The following is a 24,200-nucleotide window of genomic DNA, read 5'->3' as shown; positions in this document are numbered from 1 at the left end:
ATAGCACCCTTACTAGCTGGTGAAGCCCTCAAAATGGGTGCTTATGGCAATTAGCACCCCAAGTTTTAAATCTATAAACCCGATGTGCTAATTGCAATGTAGTTACTTGAATAAATGGGACGCCTTGCAGCATCCTGTTCATTCAAACAAAATACTTACCTAAGATGGCCACCATGGATCTGGAAGGTGGTGCTCCATACATATTCGCCCTTCCATTTCCATGGCAGCCAGCAGCGAAACAGAGCGGAAGCAGCGGTGGTGCCGCCGCATGAACCTTGTAAGTGTAGTTGGGCGGTAGAAAGGGACCAGACACCCGAGGGAAAGGTTGCTGGAAAGATGGCAGGAGAAGCAGCCGGTAAGATAACTGAGCAGGTGGCAGGTTCGAATCCCACCAAGGCCAAATCAGCCTTTCATCTTTCTGAGGTTGATAAAGGAGTACCAACTTCGGTTGGGATGAATAATGTATGTAAAATATGTTCTATTGATTGTTCATCACTGAAAGTTTTGTCAGAAGTATTTGAACATGAACATTATATCTGGGACATTGATTTGAAGTGTTGTTTATTGATATGTTATAAATGGTGCATGCATTTAAAACACATATAAATGGTTACTGGAAGGTATTAGCAGTGGACTATCAATACAAATAATGTGACATTAGTAAGCCTCTCCGGTGCGTATGAATGAGAGTAGTCGCTCATTGGAGGGGGTTGTTGCTTACTCTCTTTGCTGAAGCACAGTGACAGGTAGATGCCTTTCTTTACCTCTATTCATACCACAGTCCCTGCTGTGGGGGTCTAGGACACTCCCCTGGGGTGGAGGGAAGGCTCTGGAGGTACGGGTGATATGTACAGTGCTTAGGCGTAAGTGCTACATAAAATAAATCATCGTCATTATCATCTTGCTGCTCGGAAAGCAGGCCGAGATCATGGGATTACAGCCCGTGATCTGGGCAACCTGATTGGTTGCTTCTCCTGCACTGGGTGCTAATATCAACTTGACAACCCCTGTTATTTCCGTGTTATGTTGTAATTCACAATATATGACCAATTTTCACAATTCCATTACATTCCCAGTTCGCGATTACACTGCAAAATCCTTGCATATTTCCATTATGACATTTCCAGTTTCAACAGTTCCATAATATTACTATGTTGATCATTTTACCCTGTGTTCCCAGTGTGTCCAAGCCTAGTATATTCAAATGAATGTTATTTTAAAGTTATTATTAGAATTTGTGAACACATTGGGGCCATGTAATACTATATTCTAATTGCATGCAGTGGACCACCCACACTAAACTTGCATATTGCTGGTCTCCTGCATGCAATTGTAAACACTATGAAAGAGGGTTGTAATTGTGAAGAGTAAATGAAGGCGAAATTGCATTTACTCTTCACTTTTACTCTCCACTTTGAGATAAATAATATGCCCCTTGCATATTAGGCTTTTCAGGCAGTATATTATAATGGATTCCAATGGAATCTACCTGCGATTTACCAAGTGCAAATGTGAGGCGGATTTCATTGGAATTCATTGCTTTTACACCTGCAGGAAAGTGTAAAACCTTGTGCTCTTCCAAGAAGGTGGAGGAAAGCAAAGCGGACATGCAAACTCTGCGTTGTGAACCTTTACGCCTTGGGAGGATACTAAAATGAGATGGCGAGCAAAATAAAAGCACAAGGAGGCTTTTAAGCTTTCATTTTGAATACCACTCAGCCGAAAATTACCACGTGTATGTTTAGTCTGGACAATCCGAATGTAGATCTATTTTGACCAAGCGGTATATGCCCTTTGTGTAAAATTCCAGTATAATTGCTATTTGACAGGCCCAGTAAATCCGCAATTTTCTCTAGGTTGGCATTTTCAAAATTCTGCAGTTTTTTCCAGTTGCGTTTAGTATTCTGGAAAGTACAAAGCTAGTATGCTTCCAGTGTACAATGGCACAATTGACCATTCCACAATTTAAGTATACTTATTTCACTGCTTTTCCAGTCTACAAAATACCCACATTCTTCCAGTAGTCACAATCTACGAGTAGCCACAGTTTGCCAAATTGCAAAATCTTTGTATATTTCCAGTTATCTATACCCAGCTGCATGGCCCCAGTTTGGCACACTTCAGTTCATTCCACAATTACTTATTTATTTAATTTAATGTGATACAGTTTTATAAACACATAAAACTTTACACATTCAATCTAACAAGCACATCAATCAGACATAACACAAGAAAAATAAATACATATATACTCATAAATAAAACAAGAAAAAGAAAACATACATAACTTAATTATCAGGAGAAGCCCAAGCCCAACAATTACAATCATGCTTGTCTCGCGGTTTGCACAAGCCCAGCACATTCCCAGCACATTCTCAGTTTTCAAAATCCCACTATACTTTCAGTTTGACAATACCAATATTTTTGACTGAAAAACTGAAAAGCAGCCACAAAATGTCACAGAGAGCAGGCTTTGGTTCGGATAAATCTTTCGTGTCGATTTCAAACGGAAAGCCAAAGCACATACCCCTACCCTCAAAGAACACAATGACATCCGCAGTGTTGAGGGTTGGGTCCCATGCCACTGAGACATGGCTTGCCATTTACATGTGAAAAAAGAGAGTTTTTAAAACAGATATGCTGCATACTACATTTTATACGATGGTAGTTTTATTTTATTATGTTATCTGTTAAATTGTGAAAATTAAATGAATTGTCTGACTGAGGTCATTAATTGATGTGCTATATTGTTCTAGTGTATTGTTCTGATGATGAAATTGTTTCGTTGTTATCTTTTATCACTTTTTTGATACATTTGTTTAAAATGTTTTTAATTAAATACACACACACTAAATGAAAAAAGAGAGTTTTTACTGTGACATAAGGTGAAAACAGATTTGATGTTCATGCTTAAAAACTATATTACTGCATAGGCGATACCCGGCTAATCACATTGGAGGGTGTATGTCTGTTGATCGCAAATACATGGTCGAATTTAATTTGCTACACTTTTTTATTTAATATTTTTATGCCAGAATGTAGTGGAAAACCCCCACACACTCCGCATTGACCCTACGCACCCCCAACCCCACAAGTATCGGATGAATCCGGCTCACCATCTACATTTTGGGGGTTGAAGTATATAAAAAAAATCAAGCAAAATATGCTATTCGAGCAACAGACATGTGCCCACATTTTTTGGAATGTTCTTGACTTACCAAAGGGATCAGTCTCAGAACGATATGTGTGTCGTCAGCATAATTGAATGCCTCTATACCAAAAGAGGATTGGCTCCAAATGCTGAACTGGACACACCACAAACCACAAACCACTCCTGCAACAGTTGAACATTAACCTTCGAGTGCTGGCTGAAATGCACCTGCAATGGGTCAGCTGTATTTTGGATGTGTTTTGAGACTTCGAAAACGAATCCCATAGTTTCCTTTCAAGGACTCATAATGTAGGGATATGTTACCCCTCCCATACTTGCAAATATTAGGCCGGGAAAAAAATGGCTAGATGGACTTTTACCCAATTGCATGATTTCCTGGGTGCTAATAGCTTGGAGGGTCTATGTCTATTGATCGCTCTCGGGTAAAACCTATCCGGTCAATGCCTTGAGAAAGACAGAAGGCATCATTATGAGTCCGGCGGTAACAGTGCCAGAAATTCCAGCAGGTTACCGTCGGACTCGTATTACCATTCTGCCTCAGTGATTGCCGGAATCGCTGGGCATTACAGCCCCGTGACCCGGTAATTCCGGAGGCGGAATTCTGTTAATCCCCATTCCCATGGAGTCGCATAGGACTACATGGGAATGGGGAAGTGGAAACATCGGCACCATGCTGTAATGGTGCCAGTGTTTCCATGTCTGCCTGCAGGCGGGTGGCATTAAACCCACCAGGCCAGACCTGGTGAGAGTGACACCTCCCGCCTGCAGTGCTCTTAATCAGCGGGTCCGGAAAGAACGGTGGTGGCGGATTTACCACCACCATTCTTTCCGGATCGGCTGACTCGTAATGAGGCCCAGAGTGTCAAAACACGTGTTGGCTGCAATTTCAAGACTAATTTGAAGTCTGGCTGTGAATAAAGCTATTGCATCTGTACATTTATCAAAACGTTTGCCATTTCATTTACTTGTTTGTGTTATTAGAGACTTGAATACTGGTTTACTGAATACATATGGAGAAAACACGTTAGCTAAGTCCCTTGTTTATTAAGTTTTAATGTGGCAGGCTAAGGTGATTGACTACACAAAGGTAACATTAAGCTAAGGGTGCAAGTGTGTCAAACAAAAGAGAAGTACTCAAATTAATTGCATTATTAAGAGTCACTGGAGGGAATGGTGAGGTCAGGTTGGGACGATGGTGTGCATGTCAAGGGTATCTCCCTCTTTAGAAACTAAAGGAAGCTTAAGCTGAGCTTTGAAGAGACCCTCAGTTGGGTTGGCTTTCTTTGGGATAGGCAGTGGGATCCAGTGGAGCGGGGCGACCAGGGAGAAACAGCGGAAAAGTGAGGAGGCAAAGGGAAGCATGGGACTGTGAGGGGGAGTGCAGAGAATGAGTAGAGGGCACACAATTGTGAGTAAACATAGATAAAATCAGGCCGGTATTGAGGAGTAAGATCATAGATAGCTGTGTAAACGAGGAACTTAAATAGGGACTGGTTCTTCATGGAGAGCCAATAGCTTGATATCGGTAGGCAGGAGTGGGGGTGGATCTGGGTAGGTTGTAGAGAGTATGGGTAGATGTCTAGAGGATGAAGAGCAGGGTCCAAGGACTGATCCTAGGTGGACACCCAGAGGGAGAGGGGTTGGGTCAGAGGTTTGCAAGCTCCAGGAGATTTTAAAGGATCAACCTTCCAGGTAGGAGAAGATCAAGGCAAGAGCAGATTTATGAAACTCAAGGTCCTGGAGAGTGAGGAGGAGAGAGGAGTGGTCGACAGTGTCAAAAATGGCAAAAAGGTCCGAAAGCATGAGTGTAAAAGAGAGTTTGAAGTGGTGAGCATCAGAGAAGAAGTTGAAGACAAGCATGAGTGCTGTCTTGGTGGATTATTCACTATGGAAGCTATATAGAAGTGGAAATCAAATGTCATTAACCTCAAGTAACTTAGTGATTTGGTTGAATACCATTCGCTCAAGGACCTTTGAATAATGAGGAAGGACTGGTAAATAGTTTGCTGAGAAGTTTGAGTCAGCAGATGGTTTCTTCAATAGGGGTAAGATGGTGGTAGATTTGAAGGAGGCAGGGAAGAGTCCAGATGAGAGAGAGAGGTTAAGGAGTTCAGAAAGATAAGGCCAGGTGCTTTAGACTATGGGCCTCATCACGAGTTGGGCGGTAACACCGGCAGTATTAGCCCTACCGCCAAACCCCCCAGCGCTATTAGCGCTGGATCACGGGTTTGGCAGTAATGAAATTCCCAATTCCCCACTGAGCCCATTCGGGAATGCCCCATTCCCCATTGAGCTCAATGGGAAAATGTTGCGCTCTTATCGCCGGCGGATTTCCTGCCGGCGGTAATAGCGTGAATTTTCGGCAGATCTCCCCCCAGCTCAGAGCTGGGGAAAAATCTGCCAAAGCCCTGATTTGGTGGACCCTTAAATCCGGCGGTAATAGCGTGACCGCCGGATTTAAGGGTTACCGCCAAACTCGTGATGAGGCCCTATGTCTTTGACCATTTGTTGAGCAATTTGGGGAGGTCCCATTATATCACATGCCAGTTGCTAACACTAAGTAGTTTTGAGTATTTTCCCAATTCTCTGCACAGTCTTTCAATTTATCATGTCTGTGCTCTACAACAGAGTTTCCAAAGCTGAAGGATACATTGTTCTTTACTTTTTTATTTTTTTATTTTTTATTGCATCAATCAGTTTCCAAGAAAACTTTAAATGCAGAATACACAACTTAAAAAAGACAAAAAAAAGAATAAAAAGTGCATCAACTATATAGGGAGGAAAGGAAAACCAGAAGTTTCTACATGACCGACATTGAAAAGATCTCTCTGACGAAATTCAACAAGGCCAAGGTTAAAGATACCTTTCCTCCCCATCTTAAAATGGACCACCTCTCGTGGGGAGGTTTAAGTTCAAGATTCTCAAAATGTTTCCCCAACCATTTTTCTCTGTAGGCTGAGAGTGCAGCGCAACTCATTACCAAGTGCTGCAGCGTTTCTACCTCCTGTCCACAGCAACAACAAGAGACAATCCGATCTTCTCTCTTTTTGATCCTTCTTCCTAGCACCTCCCTCGTAGGCAGGAGGTTTAGGCGGAATCTCAGAAAATACTGCCTTTCTGAGTAGGAGGGGAATTTGTCTAAGGGCCTCATTCCGACCCAGGCGGTAAGGGGTTTACGGCAGCGTAAACAGCGCCGACCCTTACCGCCTGATTCCGAGGTCCCTTAGCGCCATGGAGGATTTAACACCTGCTTTTAGCAGGTGTTAAAATCCATGGCGCTAAGGGACCTTGTTGTTAATTACGCCACCGTAATTTATGGTGGCGTAATTAACGCCTTCCCCACTCCCATTATGCCCTATGGGGCAAAAATGGGAATGGGGAAGGGTAAATGGGGATTGGGGACTTACCGCCCCGCCAACCTCGGAATGGGGCGGTAAGTCCGCCAACCACCATGGCGTAAACGTAGTTTACGCCATGGTGGTAAAGGTACGACCCAGGCGGTAACTTACCGCCTGTGTCAGAATGAGGCCCTAAGTGTGGAAGCACTGTGCCTCGGCTATAATGTTCTTCCTTACCCAGAGATATAGACGGAAGAGCACTAAGCCTGTCCAACGTAACAATCCAGTCCCAGTCTAGGAGTTTTTTTCTTTACCTTGGGTGGATTTTGCATTAACCTGTCTGTGTTTTGAGCAATCACGTCCAAAATACCTTTACAGGTTTTCTGCCATGTGTTTAAGGCTAGAATCGATCTACCAGACAGGGCTTCGTTTATGGCCAAAAATCCACTTCTTTCCAGAGGATCCAGGCATTTGCTGTAAAGGGTTAGTGATTTCCAGACCATTGCAATGTAAAGTGAGATTAACCCCAGTTCTTTTCTCACACATTCAATAGGAAGGGATGATGGTAATCTCAAAACTCTTTTCCGAAACAGGCTTTCCAACAGTCGTCAAACCTCCGGAGTAAGAAAGAAGTTGGCCTCAGCCGCATAGGTTAAGGCAGGAGATACTTTCAGTTTGTATAAGTCCATAAGTGGTCGGAGTGAAAAAGAACAGTAGCGTCGCTTCATTAAGAGTGCTTGGGAAGCCAGATTCTTAACTTTACTTTCATTCCCAGATAGACCATTGATGAGACCACCGGGACAACTTCTCCTGTTAAGTACCACCTACATTTTCTAGCTCTATTTGATGTTCCCAGGCCCAGAATTTTCGATTTTTAGGATTAATTCTGAGGCCATTTTCCTGAACGTACAGGTCTAGTGCTTTCAGCTGTCGCTGTAAGCCTATCGCAGTCTGATACAGTAGAAGAAGGTCATCGGCATACAACAACCTACCCATTGGAGTCCCTGCAATCTTATGTGGGAAGCTTCTTACTGCTCTGAAGGCTTCCTGCATGTCAGATATGAATAGGCAAAACACAGCTGGAGCCAAGCGACAACCCTGTTTCAGCCCGTTCTTAGAGATGACATTATTTGAGAGGGTTCCTTTTCTATCCAATCTGATTCTGAGCATTGTTCCACTGTGGAGAGCCTCCAGGGGTTCTCTCAGATTGTTTGGACAACCCCATTTCCTCAATTTAGTCCACAAAAGGCTACGGTCGACAGAGTCGAACGCCTGTTCAAGATCTATGGACGCAATATAGATGGTTTTGTATTTTTTTTCCTTGATCATACATTTAAGTATGTTGATGAGTAGAACATTCAAGGACGTCCCAATGCCTTTGCGGAAGCCCGACTGCCAAGGATCTTGGTGATGAGTCAGCCAACTCCAATCATTCAGATGTCTCAGGGCCACTGCGGCAAATATTTTTCCCACAACGTCTAGGAGGGCGATCGGTCTATAATTCGCGGGATCCGACCTGTTGCCCTTCTTGAAGATCGGTACGATTATTGACCTGGTCCAAGAAAGAGGTATCTTTTTGAGACACTTTATGTCGTTGAACAGGGTTGTCATGAATAATGCCCATTTCTGTGGATCGATCACTCTTGAGAATATCGTTTGTAAGACCATCGGGCCCGGCGGTCCTTGAGGAATTTGATCTGTTAATGAGATCCACAATGTCCCCTTTTTCAAATTTGAGGTCCCAAGGTTTGTCAGAGGATAGATGTTTTTGTGGTTCACAGACTTTCCCCATAGAATAGAGTTTCTGGAAGTGTTCCTCCCAGGCCGTTGCAGGGATTGGATTTCCAGTTTTTGACTCGACAGGCTTGGTTATGTCGTCAATCAATTTCCAGATACCAGAGATGTTTTTACTGGTGACTAATTGTAACATCTTCTGGCTATCTTGTTGCACCAACAGATGTTTGTGTTGAATGAGCCAGTTTCTGTAGATGTTTCTGATTTTCTTATACAGAGATAGGTCTGCTGGTGAGTTTGAAGTTTTAAATCGCCTCCTAGACCTCCGGACAATCTTTTTTTTGGCAGCTACTTGGCAATCATAGGTATGTCTATTGGTCGAAGGGCCACCCTTTGCAGCATCCTTCGTACAGAATACCTTTAATACATCAGTGTAGTCGATGGGATTTGTACTGTGGTCTTGATGGTCAGATTTTAGCATCAATAAAATGTCCAGTACCAGTCCTTGGTCTTTTCTTTTAATTCTAAGTCTGTTTCCACCCGGGACTAATTCCAGGTGGTGATCCGGTAAGTGTTGGCCTGGTAGAACGTAATGTTTGTTCCAGTCCTCACTTACAAGTTCCAAGATGTTATGGTCACTCTGGTCCGTTTGGACCACTGTTAACAATGTTATCTTCCCCATCAGTTCCTCTGTTGCAAAGATGTAGTCCGGTGTACTAAATTGATTAGCACGTTTCCAAGTAGGTGCAGCGGGTCGATCTCTCTGTGTGCTGTCATTAATCATCAGAATATTTCTGCTTATGAGTTCTTTTTCAAGAACAACCCCTCTTAACATGTTCTTCATGTAAGACGAGGGGAGAACCTCAATTTTACTCCCCTTTTTATCGAAGCATTCCATGTTAAAGTCGCCACAAAGGAGGACCTCTAATTTGGGACACTTAATCCTGGCATCATATATAGCCTTTGAGAGCACTTCCTTAAAGTTATCCTCTAATCTTTCTGATGGTCTCCAATAGACGTTGCATACAAGCAGCTTCTGTTCCAACGGTGTATCCAAACCCTTGGTGGATATTTGGACAGTGATTAATTGAATCCACGAGTTTTGATTTGTGGATGAGAGTACCTTTAAACCACTTGTTCGTTTAATGCCCAGTAAGAGACCCGACCTTGGTCTCCCCTTGGCACCCTTTACGGCTGGATTTAGAAAAAGTTCGAACCCATCAAGGAGGGGAAGATCACACAACCATGTTTCTTGTAGGCAGAATAAATCATATTTAGTTAGGTCCACTGCTTGGTTCCCTAGCAAGTGAACGAACCCCCTAGTGTTCCAACTCATAATAATTATTTTCCCTTTTGCGAAGCTAGTTTGTTGGACACTAAGGGGATCCAGCTGGCATTATGATTTAACTGCAAGGAACCCCGCCAGCCTACTCCAGTCCTCCTGGCTGTTGACAGAGTTCTCCTCAGATTTTTCTAAGATGATACGTGATGAGGCCCCTCGGACATCGACCTGTATGTCACCCTGTGTCATTTTCGCAGCCTGCACTGCGCGGCCCTGCTCAGATTCTGGCATAAAATATTTTACACTTCCTACAGCATGTTCCCTGTCCTTGATGCCTTCATACTGAGTACGCTAAACCTCCTCCAACTCTTTAAGCAAAAACCCACAAAGATTAAGTTTAGGACCGAGTTTTAGGAGTGCACATTTGGTTTTCCATTCCCCCATGTGGAGGATCACGCTGTCGTGGTGCTGGTCGTTGTGGAATTCGATCCAGTCGATATCCTTAGATTACAAAAGTCTCATAACATTAGCCCGGTTCATGGTCAGATTGTCTTCGTAACCCAATGTTCTCTCCAATAGCAGTCTGAAAGGTCCCATAGGGAGCTTTGTCCCCGACCCCTTATCAGCATGTTCAATTTTAGGCTCTGAAGGTGTCACTGTGTCAGAATCTTCTGCCCAAGACACTGTTCTTCTCATACCTTTTAGCTGCGCACTTTTTCCATTGTCTTTGTTCTTCAGTATCAGTGAGTTTCTCCTGCTTTCCAGGGTTTTAAAATCCAAATACCTATTAGGGCCCCCATCCGCCCTATCCTGAGCTGGAGAGTGTCCCAAATTTTCTCTCGGATTGTGAACTCTAGATTTCCACAAACATTTGTTGTTTGAATCCTCTCCCAGTGCAATCGAATTAACTCATGGAGATTTGGTAGGGGTGGCAGGAACGGCCCTGCAGTCTTGGGGCTTTTGTTTGACCCCAACCGACTTTTGGTCGACTTCATTCAACTTGATGTTTTCTGTCGTGTCGTCTTTCTCAGCACAGCTTGTGGTTACAGATGAAGCTGACCCCACTTCCTCAGCACAGGAGTTTCTGTGTAGATAGATAAGTCCATGAGGGAGTTGTCACCACTTTCACTCGACCTCTCATTGTCTGAATTACCATCCATCCCTTCTGTTGACTCATTTGTTGTTTTCGGTGAAACTCCACCTGAATTCTTAAAGTTTCTCCGATGGATTAACGATTTTTCAGGTAGGACCAGATTTCTGGGTAATGTGAGCCTAATCGCAGCTCTAGTGCGAGAAGAAGCTTTCTGTAAGTTGGAAGTCTCGAGGCCCAGAGTCTTTTTTTGCACAGAGATGGTTTTTCCATAGTTTTTGTCTCCTTTTTTATTGACTTTTAGTTTTTCGCCTTTCTGAGTAGCCTGCCCCTTCTTAGGTTTTTTAAACAGATCATACAGTTTAACAGTTGAATTGGACACACACGTTCCTAAGGGCACAGTCTAGCAGGAGGCACAGTTTTTGTTGCCATGAGGGACGATGGACTTACATCTTTGGCATAGCAGCCACCTGTCATCTCTGGGGGGGTGCCACCCGCAGAATTTGATCAGTGTTAGTTGATTTGTCCGTTTGACCTAGTGGAATTAAAGCTAGGTCTGGACCCTTGCCAGATGAGACGGGTCTTGATTCTGCAGACTTAGCAGGGCTCCCCGCATCAGCAGGAGCCTTCCCCACTCCCACTGTTAGGGGGCTCAACTTCACGGACCTTCTTGATTCCTTTTCCTTTATGATTGGCTCAATGATACTCTTTAGGATTTGAACAGTCTGATCAGCGTTGTCGTCCAATATAGACTGTATCGCAGAAACAAACCCTTCTACAAAGATCATTTTGGAATATAGCATTGCTATAGTGGTGGTGTGATCCCGGAGCTGTTCGTTTTCTGACTCTATTAATTTCATGAAGGGAGCCATAACAAGGGCAAATGCTGTGATCATTTCCGAGTCAATTAGGGGGTCCTTTTTGGAGGGTTCCTCCCCCTGAGTTATTGCCAACACCGTCAGGAGATCTTCATCCGTGGGAGAGGGTTGCCATTTAAATCGTTTGCTGGGAAAGAGAGCCTGCTGCGGAAAGACCCCTTTGTGAGGTCTCGGGGAGAGGACCCTAAAACGATTATTATTTGATAAAGGGGGTTCCCCCCTTTAGATGTGTTGGATTGCCATTGGTCCCCGAAACTGGCCACCTATAGTCCCTTTGGTAGGGGGACGGCCGCAGCGTTGTAGAGTCGGAAACATCAGGCTGGAATTTGTCCTTTTTAGACTGTAGCTCTTTATTCACATCTGAATTGGTATGGCTAGTTTGGGATATAATGCCAAACGGTTTCAAACCCAGATTAGACCCTCGTGTGTGTGCCTGAGGGTCATTAGTCTGAATTTCTGGGCCAAAAACAAAGAGATCAGAAGCAAAGGAAGTATCAGGTTTAGTTATGGCATTCAAGCCATCATTTGCCGAATTTGGTGACTTGTGAGCAGGGCAAGGAGAGCTCTGAGGAGACATTCACTGGAGGGCCTCCCTGGGTTGCTCCAGTAAGGGTTCCATTGACATCATTTCCATGCCGGGCCCTAAGGCTTCCTTGCCCTCCCCTCCAGTATGGATCCCAGTAATGTGAGTCGCTAGAAAAGGCAGCGGAAAGGCATCCCGATTTGCAACTTTTGGTTGCAGGATGTTATTGAATGATACCGCTTTTCAAATAATAGCCACTTCAGGATAAAAGTCACCGACTGGCCTGTCTGATTTTTTTTTTGTGGGATCGGGCTGACCTCCATTGCGATTGTTCCGTTTGCGATTGAGAGGACTCAGAAATCAGGAAGTTAAGGCCTCCCTGGCTGGTACTTGTCACACAAAGTCTAGTTGGGGAAACTATCCTTGAGGCTGCAACCCAAGGAAATTCCACTGCACAATCAATACGTGGAGGATAATTAAACCTTATTAGTTGTAGAAGGTTACCTTCCGGCCTCCGTGCCTTGTTGCCGGGACTGCCTGAAACTGCCCTTTGCTGCACTTCGCGCTGCTTCGCGAAGGATGCCGCTTCTTAAACAGTCGCGTCTCATTGGGGAGGCGGAGCACCCGCTCGACGCTGGCTCCCTTAAAGCAACAGGGTGCTTAATTACTGTTGTACAAAGTCCTCACATGCTTCAGCTTCCAAACACAGTTTTTTCGAAGCAGGAAAAAGACCAGCAGTATTCATCCAGGGGGGACTGCCTGAGACTGCATTTTGCCGCACTTTGCGTCGCTTCGCAAAGGATGCCGGTTCTTAAACAGTCGCGTCTCATTGGGGAGGCGGAGCACCCGCTCGACGCTGGCTCCCTTAAAGCAACAGGGTGCTTAATTACTGTTGTACAAAGTCCTCACATGCTTCAGCTTCCAAACACAGTTTTTCGAAGCAGGAGAAAGACTAGCAGTATTCATCCAGGGGGGACTGCCTGAGACTGCACTTTGCCGCACTTGTTCTTTACCATAAAATGCTCTCATTTCAGATAACCATGGGAAGGCGTATGACCCCCATCTTGTGGTCCAGGATGTGTAGACATTAGGTATGAACCATTCCAATGTAAGCCTGGTAACAAATAATCAATTCATTTATCTAAACCTAAAAATGTGTGTACTTTAAAAATAACATCATCAGGTGGCCTTTCCAATAAATGGATTTATACATGTAAGTGGTCTATTGTAAATGATGTTATTTTGCATGTAGGTCTACCTTTAAAGGTTATATGTTGAAAAATTAAAACAAATATAGATTCAAAGTAAGTCAATCATTTGATATGATGAGAATTTACATTTAAATTATGTCTGACCTATTATATCTTAGCATATTTTATTCTGGTGTTTTGGTATACAAAGTGTCTGTGTGATTTCCACGTTTGGATGCACTAACACACCAATGAATGTTGATTTATTATTTAGGATGTTATTTTACTTTTGTTTCTGGGAGGGGTCATGGAGTAAAAATACTAGCTTTTGTAAGAGTAATAAAAGAAATATAGCACTTTCTTATTGTTTTAAAAGAAAAGCTGAAATTGTTTTATATCACACCAAATGAAGGGGGAACACCTAGGTAACTAATTTAGTATGTGCTATGTATTAGTCTAAAATACAATAATACTTTGCAACAGTTAGAATCGTTACAAATTTGAAAAAAACTGTTTAAATTGTTTTATTTCTAGCAAAATAAGTGATTGTTTAGATTTTGTACATATTGTTTGGCACAGTAAGGTAAGATGTTTGTAAAAGTTCTAAGCATATTGTGCAAAAGGCTGATCACATTAAAATATAGTTTGGATTGGAAAATGTCCTACAATCTAAGTACATAAAGAAGGAGGTTTCTCTTATTATTCTGTGAAAATGATCATGTTAAAACATGTTTTCCCTCCTTCATATCATATCATATATATTTTTACAAAAGTCAAACTTTGTTTGTGGGTTTGTGGCGAAGTGCTGTTCCTTGTACAATCCCACACTGTTTCACCAATTTGCTCCAAATTGTGCATAATTACCTATTAGGACCCTCCGGACATTACTGGCTTCATGGCATTTGGACACCCCACCCTTTCCCTGGATTTCAGTACCTTGACACATGAGACAGTTGCCTGAAATTGCCAAAAAATAAATGTGGTCGTAGAAGGACTGGTCTTGAGTAACAAAACTTGAGGTCCCTATGAGGTGGGACCTCGAAAATCACGTTTCAAGGCATTAAGATGCACTGTTTCTGATATATTTGCATCACAGTGCACTTCAACGTACTGCACCACGCAAGGGTGAGGTGACAGGTGGGGAGAGAGCACAAAAGGTCCTAGTATGCCGCAGCACACCAACTCTCACCTCCCCCAACGTCTCCTCCAGGGCATGTCAGTGAACCACAGACACCCATTCTCTGTGCAGTTTACTTCTTAGTGCAAAACAAATCAAGCAGTACGCGAATCGGTACAGCAGCCTACAGGATCATTGATTTTCAACAATTGATGAGAGTGTTGTCATGTCGGTCTACAGAACCTGTTCAGAGAATGGATACTTTTTGCTAGTACTTTATAATAAAAGGCCATATGTATGTTTGAGTACAGCTGCCCTGCCCGCTTTGCCTTTTATCACCACTCGAATTAGCTGTTGCCTACGCACACAACAATTAGACTTCAAGTTCATCTTCCAGGTGTACAAAATGTGTATTTCATGTTATCACCACTAGAGAGTGCTGTTGCCTTATGCATACAACAATAAGACTTCAAGTGTATCTATCAGGCAAACACATGTGTATTTCAACTATGACAAGATATAGTTAGCTGCAGAAAAGGCCCAAGGCAGGGATAACATTGTAACAGAATACTTCAAGTTGTATACACTAAGAAAATATACATACTTAAAAAAATATATAAAAATAGAAATTCATTTGATTAAGCACTATTTCTCTAACAAAATAAATTACTTTTTTAATGTACTCATGTATTATGTAATGATACATTGTAATTTGTCTTGGTATGTATTATTATAGCAATAATATTCTTCATGTACATTTTAAACTTTATTTGACTTCAATTTACTTTATTTTATGATCTCATATCTACTTCGAATCATGTTGCACTTGAATTGTATTACTCTGACATCCCTCAACATTATATCTTTGAGTCCAAAATCCATAAGTGGAATCCAAGACAATGAGGATCAGCTACAATAATTTGCCATATGTACTTTGTTGAACTTTCAACTGATTATGTGAGATTTTGTTTGAGGATACTACTCCTCCTCGTAAAAGGAGCAAGATCCTTTACACATTGTTTTGCTATTAACATAATTTACGTTAAAATATGCCACATATTATATTTTCACCTTAAAAATGATTTTCCTTTATGCACATTAGCCGGTGTGCACAGGCTTTTCGACTAGTTGACAAAACTGGAAGAAAAGGGTCAAAACAAATTTCACTAAAAAGACAATTACAATTTGTATACTTTGCAAGTCACATAGATGGCATCTCACTTGGCAAACTCAAACATTTAAAGAAAGAGACTCACAAATGTGCAGACAGCTACATGTATTTTTACTTTTGGACATATGCAAAAGGCATGCGATCTGCCCTTTGATTAATGGAATACCTAAATAAAGAGTGACTTGCTAAATGCAAGGCTGCTGGGCCCACTACCCTTACAGCACCCTCAAAGTGTAATGACTGATCCACCACTGTTGAAGAAATGGGTACTAGAAAGCTATACAGATGACAGCTGCTATCTGTGGGTAAGGTTCCTCTGTGATGTATGGTGATTGTCTAGCTGATAGCCGGTTGATGAGGGTGAAGTAAAATGAGACATGGAGGACAAAGACTAAGGAGCAGAGGGAAACAGAATGAACAATGATAGCCTTGTAAGGGTGGGGCAGGATTGTAGGAAGAATTGTAGATGAGGAGTGGGAATATAATGAGAATGCGATTTGTGGATGGAAAGCCATGCCGGAAGGTGTAAGTGGGTAGAGGTGGAGTGGGGGTGTCTAGGTAGGTTGTACTGGGTATGCGCTGCAATGTTGAACTTTGTTAAGTGAAGTGAAGGAGCACCAGAGGAGACCAAGAAGAACATTTGAACAGTAGTAAAATGTATTGAGTTCAAGGACGCCTGGAAACTACCCTAGGCTAGTAGTGGTGCACGGTATAAATCAGCATAACGTAACATAACAAGTGTAGCAATTAGAGTTTTGGCAAGATAGTGCATGAGATGAGGCCCACATTTCTTAATATTGAGATATTTATGTCAAAGAGGACCCCAAGGTTGCGTCTCTTGGGTGAGGGAGTGATGGGTTCTGTAGGGAAGGATGGGAGATGGAAGAGTAGGGTTTCCATTTCAGGCAGGTTGAAAGGTTTAGCATCAGACAGTGCAGAGCCATTTAGTAACAGATGGATGAGAGGCAGCTGGTGATACATTTGTTGTTAGATAGTGTGGTGGAGGGAAAGGAGAGAATGATCTGGGAGTCATCAGTGATGTAGAGTAATGAAAGCAAAAACCTGAAATCAGTTTTACCAGGGTGGCCGCGTAGAGTATGAAGATGGGTAGGCCCATGAGCAAACCTGTGTGGCTTCCACTGGAAGAGGTGTGGAGCAGGCGGTGTGAGAGTCCGAGAGACAGGCAGCAACTCAGGTGAGCGCAGTGTCCTTAAAGTCAAGCGCGGACAGTGTTTGCAGTGAGGCGGGGTGGTCCACATTGACAAAGATGGCAAATGGAACAAGTTGTATAAGAACAAGTGGCGAGTTGTGAGTGGTGAGTAGTGGTTAGGAAGGAAGAGATGTGAGTGACTTTGGGGTGATGGGGCAGGAGAGAGACAAGTCAACAAAAACGTAGTTATGGTTCACATTGGGTTTTTAAACTGGATGAGAATATCTATTTTATAGCAGGCAGGGAAGGTGACTGTAAATAAGAGAGATTGAAAAGGGAGGAGAGGTGAGAGGAATACAGGGTGCACGAGGAGAGCAGAGAAGAGGTAATATTTAATTAGGAGAATTGCCAGATAAGTGATAGTGAGGGGAGGCTGGGGGTTACTGCAGGTGATGAGACGGAGGGGGGATGGAAGGAATAAGAGGATTGTCAGGATGTCTCATGTATTTGTAATTTTGGAGAAGTCTAAGCAAATGTCACCAGCTAAAACTAGAGGATTAGGGATCAGTTTTGGGGGGCACAGGCTATCTTGAAGGGTCATTGAAAGTGTGTGAGGAGAGATATGATATAGGTTCACAGGATTTGGCAGAGTCCAGAGCAGTCGGGAGAGCATGAAGAGAATCTGTATAGACAGTAACAATGTTGGATTATCAATTTATACTCTAGAAGTGTAGGTGAAGACTCCTGGATGTGATGCCTCCATCTGTTGTATATCTGTGGAGATCAATATGTGTGATCTGGGGCAGAAGGGGATGGAGGCGTGAGCAGGATACTGACTGTTGAAGGAAGTAGCAAGTTTTGGAGAAAGTAAGATTGATGGCATGGGCTAGTTATGGGAGATGGCTTAGATGTAGAACCTGACTTTATCTAGGTAAAGGGCCATGGGGTCAGGATTGAACTTCCCCTTGAAGATAGATGGAGGGAAAGTGGGAGTCGAGGTGGAAATTATATGGAGAAGTGAATGAGTGAGTCATCTGTGGGAGAGAGATCAGAGGTTTGGAGGGATAAGAAATGGGATCCATGCGTATTCACAGGCAGAATGTTATGAAGGTTGACATGGGAGTGATCCGAGACAGTAGAGTCAGCTGTACTTGGTGGGCCTTAGACGCACCTTGAAAGACACTGGTAGTAGGTCTCGTTCTGAGGGGAAGAGGTTTAGGGGGTTGGGAGCATGATAAATTAGGCAGATTATGTAAGGGGTGAGATGGGAAATAGGCTCAAAAGAAGAGGGGCAATAGGAGCGGGCAGGGGCCCTGATGATGTGTCTTTACTGATTATTAGGCCAACACCATCCCCATTTCTGGTGAGGCAAGAAGAATGTGGAAAGGTGGCAAAGTCAGTATTGAGGGCCATGGGGCAGCTTCAAATGTCAAAGCTGGTAATGTACAGAAGGTTTGAATTGCAGGGAGTTGGAATGGCCAGTGATTAAGGAAGATTTATTGCAAGGGGATTTGGTTTTCCAGAGGACCAGGGTTTGACCAGAGGGGGAACAGGGGGTGAGAAGGTAGATTGGGACATGGGTGAGGAAAGGAAATTAGGCTAGATTATGTTGTGGGTAAAGTGTGAGGATGAGAAGTGACCAGGGTGCCGTTTAGTGGGAAGTTGGAGGATAGGGATGGAGAGAGACAGAATGAGAGAGAAATAGAGTTAGGAAGAGAGAGAGAGAAAGAGAGAGAGAGAGAGAGAGAGAGAGAGAGAGAGAGTGGGAGAGAGAAAGAGAGAGAAAGAGAGAGAAAGAGCGAGAGATGGAGATGGGAAACATAGATAGAGGATAGTTCATAGGGCTGGGCGGAGGCCCCTGTGAGAGAGGGAAATACAGGTCAATGATAAGGAGAAGAAGGGTAGTCAGGAGCCTGGAGAGGTGGGGTATAGGAGTGTGATGGCGAGGGATGAGTTGAAGATGGGCCAGGAGATGTGCATGGAGACGATGTAAGCCTTACATTGTGCTAAATCATGTAGACGGTTGGTACCAACCAATAATAACGCAGATACAGCAATGCTGGTAGCAACTAGCACCGTTTGATACAGCAATGCTGGTAGTGACCAACAATAGTGTAGGTGTGGTACAATAGCACATACAATCAGATGGAAGTCTCATTGGGAGGATTAAGCGGGTGGCAAGGTGCACTCTTGGTCGTGGTGGCCATGAGTGTGGAGCAAGATGGGCTAGGAAGTTAGGGCAGCTCTGGCAAGGCAGAGGGCATGGGTAGGTGTCCTGTTGCCTTAAAGTCCAGCAGGTGATGTCTCTCACTGTGGGTCTTTGATGCTACACACTCAGGGCCTTATTACAAGTTTAGTGGTAGTCGTAGAACACCCAGTAATTGCTGTTACCAGGTGTTTTACTACTACTACTGCGTTGTTACCAAAACTCAGTTTACCGATTGGTTTTGTGTGGTGGATTTTACCACCACACACATCCAGGAGAGCATGCAGGAATTACCTGGTGTGGTATTGCCGCATACAGTAATTACCATAACCCCACTGAGTATTATTGGACTGCAAAATGGGGAATAGTGGTATGCTTGGCATAACGTAATCATGCGGACCTGCCGGACCAAAACATTACTGCATGTTGTAAGAGCAACATAGTTTGGAGGTATTACCAAATGTAATGTTTCCATATTTGTAATCAGGCCTTCTGTATCTAAAATGTTAGATGACATAGCATTTTAGTCTTTTATTTTTATATTGCATTTTTCATTTGCATTTTTTATCTATTTGAAAAATGAAAGTGTCTTATCATTTATTACATCAGAATCTCTTGACTTCAAAAGCCCTACTATTCTAAGCCAATTTCCTACCTTTAGAGCGCTGTATGCAAGGATCCAGATACAATTTTGTGGGAGTATTTTAATCCTTATTCTTAATGTTTGCAGTACTTTTCTTAGAGAGTCAAAAATGAATCCCTATTCCGAATGGGTGTATTATTTCTGTGAGTACAGATATGTCAACATCAAAACCACCACCTTTGTGAAGACTACCCTTCTTGGCACCTAGCGATTCATGCACAGGAACTCATAGATCATAATTAGTTATAAAACACTCTATACAGAAGAGGTTTCTCAGCTCGGATCCGGGCTGTGAACTGGTGTTGTACTGCGTCGTTTGACTTCTAAGACGAGCACGTTGCCAATGAGATATACTACCTGTTCGTTTGTACGGCCTTCAAGTTACTCTTCAGTTTAAGCAGTACCTTTTTCATGCCTTCCCTGGTCTGAATAGCCTGGAGGTGCTTGGAAGGGTGGGGCGCTACCACTACTATGTGTCCATAGTTTCTTTTTTTTGGGGAGACTTTGTACTACCTATTTATTTATTTTTATTGGGACTATTTTCCTGGTTTTAGTGATTAAAAGTGGTTGGTACGCTGCTTATCATTAGGGCTGGCTGCATGTACACTAGACAAAACAGAGAAGAGGTGTCAAACTGCACCTGATATTGCACCTCAAGGGACGCCAAGTACCGTCAAATCATCATCTCAATTCCTACTTTCAAATAATCTCTGCAACATCACCTTACTTCTAGTTCCTGTGCATTGTGTAATGACTACTTTAAATGAATGGAATTGACAGTCTAATTCTTCTCTGTTAAGGGAAATTGCTCATTTGCGTTGGATTTTCTGGGAGCTATTGCCACAAAGGCATTGACTTTGAGAGCAGAAAAGCTTTGCTATGTTTTTGAATGATTAATTGAAACAGAAGCTGCGCAATCATTGCATTTAAAAAAAAAGTAGGATCTACTTTCTTTTCGAATAATTACCCAACTTTTCTAATTTTGCCTGCTGTAAACCAGCAAACAAAAGCTAGACAGCTAAATATGTGTGTGCGATTTAAAGGAATGAAAAATGAGCATTGGCATATACATGCTTTCAGCATTTTTGTCTTCGATGCAAACATTCACACGTCTTTATGGTCCTCTGATTAAAGCAATACCACTCACTGACAATTAGATGTACCGTGAAATTCGTACTACGCTAAAATGAGGTGAATTCAGCACATGTTTACCTCCAACCAAAAGATGTAGGTAACATGTTTGCACCCTTTCTGCAACTTTTAAACGTGTGTTCCTTAAAGTGAAGAGGTGCTCTGTCGCATCCTTTCATCTTAAGTGAGTCCCAGGGGGATTGATAATGTTGGCACTGCTCATCCCTTATGCATATAATGTGCATAAGCTTGATCTTCTGTGCATTATCCTTCACGGTATCGCACTACTTAGCTCTGCTGCTGTGCTATATGCATGCAGGTTCTACTTTGAAGTACTGAGAGAAAAAAAAAATGAGGCTCAAAACAACACATGTTTTGGGGTCGAATTTCGGAGAAAAAAATGGTTGCACCTTTTTAAAAAAATTGCGGGGGAGACCCCACTCCACCCCACATCCTCCCACCTTATGTTATACCCTTACCCAACCCCACATCTATTTATTGAAAAAATTTGCAAAATCCTGCATTTTTCCGACCCAAAAATCTTTTTTGTTTTTGGCCTCGTTATTGTTTTCGTTTTTTTCAGGCGATACCTGCATTCCCATCCCCCAAACATGGAAATGCATTCTTTAATATTATCAAAAAGCTTAAAATGCAATATTTCTGAAATACTGCATGTGCCATTTCTGAAACACCCCAGATGGCAACATTTGTATTATTGGTAATCAACACATGGGGACATCCAAGGTGGCTGTTACCGGTCCCTGTGCCTTTAAGGCACACAGGGACGTCAGGCAGGAAGTGGGAGGAAAGGGAAGGAGCGGAACCAGAGATGAAAAGGCAGTCCCTATGTGTTACGAGCTGAGATCAGTAATAAAGGTGAAGTTGTCCCTCCAACCGGTGTCGCGTCCTTCTTTGGGATAAACCCAACATCTGTGACGAGGATCATGATCCGCGCACTGGCCTCACACTGCAGCTCCAGGGCAGTGATCCCACCGTTCCCGTCCTCCACAGGCAATACCACCTGCAATCCTGCCTATCCAGGCGCACCCGGCGATCCCACTGCGCGCATACTACGAGGCTGTCAGGCTTCTACCACAGCGCGGCAATCCTGCCAGCTGCTGTCTATCCTCCATGGCAGTCTGCCGATCCAGAACACTGCGGCGATCCCGCTGGTCGCACTAAGAGCACGTCCCTCACACGGTGTTCCCACCGCCAGCCACACTAACCAGCTGGTACTACACAGCACCGCTAGGAACCAGACAGGGCTGCAGAAGCCAGCAACATGCACTACAGGGGCACGAGGGCCCACAAAAGCTACGCGGCACACGCTTGGAGCCAGCCAGGGCTACACAAGCCAGTAACACACACTACAGAGGCAGGTGCACCAAAACGAGCTGCGCAGAGAAGCCTACGAGCAGAGCACTATCTACAAGAGGATCCCACACCAGCGAGACCAAGGTACATCACATGCCCAAGCGAAGGACGAGAACACGCACCACAAGACGGAGTTGGGCACCCTGCAGTCCCATACCCACATAGCTCAACCATAAAGAGCAGTCCAGGATCACCAGCAAGCCCAGGGTCACCCATCCCCGCCATGCCAAAAACTTCCAAGGCAACACTTCTGCGAAAAACACTCCCGTTCACACTGGTCCCACAAAGTGATAAGAGACCCAGATGGATTCAGTGGGCAGAAGACTTCATTAAGGAAGCGGCAGAGGAACAATCACCCACACTGTGTGATATGTTCATTGACCTAGTGGGCGGAGAGATCAAAGCCATTGTTAAGATGATTCTCCCAAATGAAAAGGATAGCTGTACATCACATGTGGAATGAATTTCCCATACTCAGGGACATGCCCAGCCCTCACCCAAAAATGTTCCAACTGTGGGAGAGAAGGGCACTTCCAGTCCAGATGCCACAAAAGGAGACCATTCCCTATTCCCATAATGAACACTCCACAACCAGGGAGACAATACAGTCGTGCACCCCTACCAGCGCTGTACACACCAAGGCCCGACCTTGTGTACTACCAGGCCCAGAGAAGATTTGTGTGGGCAATCAATAGTGTGCCACTCCAAGATGAAGACCAGAGATACGACCAGCATGACTTGTACGCCTGATTTGGAGACAAATATGACAAGCCCTCAAACCCATACCAGTTCTACGGGGAGTAACAACAAAACTACCAGTACGACTATGACAATGAATACACGTCTGGATGAATACGTCAACCTCATCCAGGATGACCAAGAGGCAAAGGAGACACTCAGGATATCCGTCAACGTAGGGAACAGAAACTATTCCTTCCTGATTGACTCAGGAGCAACCGTGAATATAATGGGGGAGCAAGATTGTCTACAGATGCTGGAGAGACCAGAACTTGCAAGGAACACAACAAGAATATTTTAGTGGGGCACCGCACACGCGCTGCACTCAGACAGTTTGCAGAGCACGCTACTAGACTTATCCCTTATTTAATATCGATGGCAACATCATAAAAGTAGCCAGTGAAGTCAAACCTTAGGTTTCTAACTAGATTCCTCCCTAAATCCGAGAAAACAGGTCAGCGCAACAGCCTTGGCAAGTGCTTAAACCTACAAGCTCATCCGAGCATGTAAACCCTTCCTCTCCACGAAAAGCTGCATCACTCTGGCTAGAGCCCTAATATTATCGAAAATTGACTACTTCAATGGACTATGTCTTGGGCTTAACAAATACATCATGAAACAACTGCAGATTCTGCAGAATAATGCTTTTAGGACAAACTTCAGCATTCCACACAAACAACAAATCTCCATAAGAAGAGAACACAACTGGCTCTCTATTAAAGAAAGTATTCAACTTAAAACCCCATCCCTCACACACAAATGCCTCAACAACGCAGCCCCACAATATCTGTCTGCCAAATGTGCCCTGAAACAATACGCTAGACTCACCAGATCCGCTAGTTTGGGCTATCCACAAGTTCCCAGATATAAACTCCAAAAAGCAGGAAGTAACAGTTTCCCTGTCTTGGCCGCCCAACTCTGGAACTCTCTCCCCTCCAACTTCAGAACCATTCAATCCCTCTCTAGTTTCAGAAACAATATGAAGAACTGGCTTATCCTCAACTACGACCCTTACTAGTTCCCCTGCCTTACCATGTACATATGTAATATTCCTCTGTTACCTTTGTATTTATTTATTTATGCTACTCTTCCAATATTGCCCTGATTTCTGTACCCACCTGTGAAAAACTTTGAAACTGCTTTTGAACATTTTGTTAGATATTTTGTTGTACCGTTTACCTCTGCCTGTGTAACTAAGAAATTGCATTATCTTGTACTGCGCCCAGATACCTACGGGTGAGGCAGACATTATAAATAAATTAATCAAACTAAACTTACTTTGCTTTACTTCACTTTATTAACTTATATAGTGCAGCCGCTGACCCGGATGCTTAAGGGCGCTAAACATACAACAACATAGACTAACAAGCATAAAGCCCATATACGGGATGTAAAGTCTGAGCACAGTCAATAATAAGCCAATGGATGATTAGTTAAACAAGAGGGTCTTCAATGTCTTTCTG

This window comes from Ambystoma mexicanum, chromosome 1p (genome assembly GCF_040938575.1).
Source record: "Ambystoma mexicanum isolate Mex_15411 chromosome 1p, UKY_AmexF1_1, whole genome shotgun sequence".
Classification (NCBI taxonomy): Eukaryota; Metazoa; Chordata; class Amphibia; order Caudata; family Ambystomatidae; genus Ambystoma; species Ambystoma mexicanum.
This window is presented reverse-complemented; position numbering follows the sequence as displayed.